The 5002-nt window shown below is 34.9% G+C and overlaps 1 long non-coding RNA gene across 1 annotated transcript; it reads right to left on the bottom strand.

The window, feature by feature from the left end:
- Positions 1-338: 338 nt before the first annotated feature.
- LOC112502428 lies at positions 339-2396 on the bottom strand. Its single transcript, XR_003067689.1, has 3 exons — positions 2113-2396; positions 728-1339; positions 339-629 (listed from the first exon to the last, which is right to left on the bottom strand). It is a non-coding gene; the product is annotated as an uncharacterized LOC112502428 (long non-coding RNA).
- Between the last annotated feature and the right edge of the window lie 2606 nt (positions 2397-5002).

The following is a 5002-nucleotide window of genomic DNA, read 5'->3' on the forward strand; positions in this document are numbered from 1 at the left end:
AAGGATTTATTAAGTTTATCTAACTCATATTTGGATTCATCCTTAACTTTTTCTATCTTTGCTTTATACTCTCGATGCAAAGTTTCATTACATTTCTCATTAACATAATTCTGAAGTTTAATATTCTTTTCCAGCTCAGCATACTTTGCTCGCAATTCTTGATTCTCTTTCAAAAGAATATCTGCCATTAGAAAAAAATTGATCAGTTAAGGATCTATGCAGTGAAATCAAATAAAAGAAATATGAACAGTTAAGCTCAAAAATAATAGAAAAACACAAACACTGAAAAACACACGCAAAAACAAATATACAATGATCCAAAAAGAAATCTAAACACAAATGATTCTAAGAAACTATAAACAGTCCAAAAACTGAGTAGTCCAAACCAATCACAAGAGCAACGCTTTACAATACAGATGTAGTACAAAAAAAATATTCTATCTGCACTTGAAATTCTATCCAAATATCCACGTGAATGCTTCTCTTATCAGTTGCTTCAATTGGGCTGCTGTGACTTGATCTTAATCCCAAAAAGCAAAGTCAATTCAACAGGCTTTTAAATCTAGTTAAACTGTCCAAAACCAATCCTTGCTATGCTTGAAAACCTTCCAAAATGTATTATGATTTACCTGACACAAAAACAGTCAAATCAATAAACAGCAATACTAAGACAGTTTACAAAACCTGTTTTTTCAGCATGCAACAATACTAAAACAATTTACTTCACCTGAGCTGCTGTTTTAGACAACAATTTACTAAAACAGTGTATGCTGCCAAATCACAAATACTTAAACAAACATCATTAGTAGCTTATGACAAAACCTCCTGTTTTAGTTGAGCAACTGCTTCAAAACAGCCTTAAACAGTCTAGCAAACAGCAAAGGAAGCACTCATTCAACAAAATAACCTGTTGTCAAGACATATGAAGCAAACAGTCTTGATATATCAATAAAAACAGTTTGCTGTCAAACAAATACTGTTTAACTGTTTTGTAGTTTCAAACAGTCCCAAAGCAGATGGATCTGGTAAAACAGATCGAAAGCAGGGCAAGACCTTCTATAAATCTGTTTTAAATCTGCTGCTGTGATCCAGTCTATAAATTGCAAACACAGATAAATCTTCTGTTAAACCTTCTGTTACCAGAACTGGAACTGCTGTCAAGATGGTTGCTGTAAAAAAATTGCTGCTACTGTTCTTGTTTCTTCTCTACACCAACAGCTTCCAAACTGTTAATGCTTGAGTCACTTGTTGCTGTTACTGCTGTACCAAACAGCCCATTTACTGCACTAAATGATCTCAAAACAGCAAACAAGAACCTGTTACATAACCTGTTAAGAACCTGTTACAAAAACCTGTTTTTAAACTCATATCACAATCAAATGTATGAGATTATTTATATCTGTCAAATGCAAGAAGTTAAACAAACACACAATTAAAACAGCTATGAACAATATCTGACAAGGTTTGAGTGTAAACCGGACACTGTATAAGAACAGAACACTTCAATCTCAATCGATTCTTGACAAGATATTGAACAAATTACCAATTTGAATCAAGAATCAACTAACAATCAAGAATCTGGATAAGGGGAATTGAACGGTTTAATAAACCGGATACTTATCCGGACACTGAAAAACTTGAAATGTGACAGCTTCTTGCTACCCCGGACAATAAACAGACAGACTTGAACCCAAATTCGAAAACATGTCACTGGGTAAATGAAATCAAGCGGATTAGAAGTCCGCTCAAAAACTTTGATGTCCAAATTCTAAGTTCTAAACCGCTCGAATACCGGACATGAGGTGATCGGTTTAGGTATAAACCGCTCAAATTGAAAACCTTGAAATGAGATGAAATTGAAAAGCAAACCTGATGAGTTGTGCGGTTTAGCTTAAACCACTCAAGGAAAACTCAGAATCCGCTCAGAAAACCGATGAAACTTTGTGCGGTTTACCCTTAGCCGAGAAATCGATTGAAGTCTTGAAGCAAACCGGAGAACAATCCGATCAATAGGTGTGCGGTGTAATCTCCTCCCTTCTCAAGTGGCGTGCGGTTTAGGTATAAACCGCTCAAATTGAAAACCTTGAAATGAGATGAAATTGAAAAGCAAACCTGATGAGTTGTGCGGTTTAGCTTAAACCACTCAAGGAAAACTCAGAATCCGCTCAGAAAACCGATGAAACTTTGTGCGGTTTACCCTTAGCCGAGAAATCGATTGAAGTCTTGAAGCAAACCGGAGAACAATCCGATCAATAGGTGTGCGGTGTAATCTCCTCCCTTCTCAAGTGGCGTGCGGTTTAGGTATAAACCGCTCAAGAATCCGATGAAGCTTCGTTCGGATTAGACTTTGTTTGGATGAAGCTCAAGAAATCGATGAAGTAACCGGACTCTTATCCGGTTAAGAGGTAGCACATAAGATGGCACTTAGCTGTATACAAAATGATGGGCTTAAAAAATATGAAATTGGGCTTTAGAATATTAGGCGGTTTAACAAAAATAAAAACAAATTCAAACTAAAAATCAGATTAAAACTAACAAAAACACAAAAACTAAAAGAAATTTAAGAAAAAAATGGATCAAAACACTGATTTACGAAAAAAATTAAGAACACGAAAAAAATTTAAAATACAAAAACCGATTAAATCTTGATTAAAATTGATCAAAACATAAAAGTTTGTGAATAACAAAGATTCACAATACGATTTCGAGCATTTTGATCATATTTTTAACACAAAAACACAAGATTTTATGAGAAAATCGGATCAAACAGAAAAAAAAAAAAAAAAACACGAAGAACACGAAGAACAAAAAATTCAGAAATTAAAAAAAAACTTATCTGATCAATTCTTTCAATCTGATTTCTTGCATCCCGCTCTGATACCAATTGTGTGTCCACAATCACTGATCAATTCTTCATATTAAGCTCTATCCATGGCAGATTCAAGATAAACATTCAAGAACACTTTATGAATATTGAGAGAGAAAGTCAATCCTCTCAATTCAGTCAAACCTCTTATTACGAATCTAAATATTACAATTAGCTCACTTACTCTAATTACAAAGATTACCACCCTATTTATATGGTCAACATATTAATACAAAGTCAAAGTCAAACTAGTCTAAGAAAGTCAAACACGCTGACTTTTACTATTATAGACTAAAATTAATCTTTCAAGACGAATACAATTAATACTGATTTCTCAGTCCTAACAAATTGGTATATACTCCTCATGCTTAAATACGAGATGTCAGGTCGAGTGCATATCATGACATAGATGATAGATCAAATGCAAAAATATATAGTCTTACTCATCCCTTCACTCTCTTGAGATGTCAAGGGACATTGACCCTTAGAAAGTGATATGCCATGAGACATGGGCATGAACCCTCTCTTGCTCTCATACATGTGGAACCACTTCAACACTTTGTTTATATATGTAACATTAGACAAGCAATTTCCACGATCTATCTATGTAGATCCGAATAGTCTTAATACATAGGTTCCTTCACTTTGTTCTTCCATTGAATAACAGTTCCCTAACCAAGCCTTTACAGATTCTAGTTTTGGAATATCCTTGTTTGTCCCAGCCGGGACTACAAGAGTTTAGAGGAATAGTTTATAGAAGAGGGGGGGGGGGGGTTTGAATATAAACACAAAAAACTTTCGTATTTAAAAATATATATTGATTAGAAGGATCAATATAGATTTTTTACAGATTGTTTGTGGAAATAGAAAAAGGTAAAGATAACCTATCTATAACAATCTAAAATTACACACAAATATACTTAGCAAATATAAGAAATTTGCCGAAAAGATAAAAACAGAAAGATGTTCTTCTTGAGTAAGAACTTTAGAATTTAGAGAGAAATTCTAACTTGCTTGAAGATAAGTGTATGTGTTCTTTTGTGTGTTGTAGATAGATGAAGTGCATGAGGAGAGCACTCAGCTATTTATACCCGTTGCATTAAATGCAAATCAGAAGGGTTAGAACACGCGTCAAGATTTAAGAGGAAAACTTGCCTTTTGCAACAGTGAATAGTATTATTGTCTATTCATGAGCAAACATCGTTTCATGGAGTTGGTGGGCACTAGAGTCGACTAGTCGGCTCCATTCAGTACTATACTCTTGAAAGGGTATGGGTTTGTCCTTTGTGTGTGGAAGGACAAGACAAAAACAATCGTGCATGTCAAGCTTCATTTGATCGCTGAATGTTGGAATAACGCTGGAGACCTAGAAAATAGGTTAGTTCTCCCATCATACTCATTTCTTTATGTGATCAGCAAACCGAAAACACAAAGAGGGATTAGTGGAATCAAATATAATATCATTGACATAAATTTTGACTAGAATAATATGACTTTTAACTTTCCTAAGAAATAAGGTCTGGTCAATCTTTCCACGGACAAATTTCTCAGAGATGAGAAATGAGGCGAGGGTATCATACTAGGCACGAGGGGCCTGTTTTTAACCCGTAAAGAGCTTTATCCAATCGATAAACATGATTTGGATACTTAGGGTCAAGAAACACTGGAGGTTGTTCAACATAAACTTCTTTTTGGAGTATTCCATTAAGGAAAACACTCTTTACATTTATTTGATAGACTTTAAAGTCTTTATGGGCAGCAAAGATTAGGAAGAGTCGAATAGCTTCGAGTTTAGCCACTGCTGCGAAGGTTTCGTCATAATCGATTCTTTCTTCTGTATATAACCCCTAGCAACAAGACGAGCTTTGTTACGGGTTACCACACCTTGTTCATATAACTTATTGCGATAAACCCATTTAGTACCTATCACAGTTTTGTCAGACGGACGTGGGACAATGTACTAGACTTTGTTCTCATCAAACTTAATGAGCTCCTCTTGCATGGCAATGACCCAGCTAGGGTCTGAGATAGCATCATTGATTTTATTGGGTTCAACTATAGAAAAAAAGTTGACAAAGAGACATATATTACCTAGACCACGTCGTGTCTGAATGCTTGCACTTGGATAACCAATAA

The sequence above is a fragment of the Cynara cardunculus genome, unplaced genomic scaffold (assembly GCF_001531365.2).
Source record: "Cynara cardunculus var. scolymus isolate 2C unplaced genomic scaffold, CcrdV1 Un_Scaffold_1396, whole genome shotgun sequence".
NCBI classification, from domain to species: domain Eukaryota; kingdom Viridiplantae; phylum Streptophyta; class Magnoliopsida; order Asterales; family Asteraceae; genus Cynara; species Cynara cardunculus.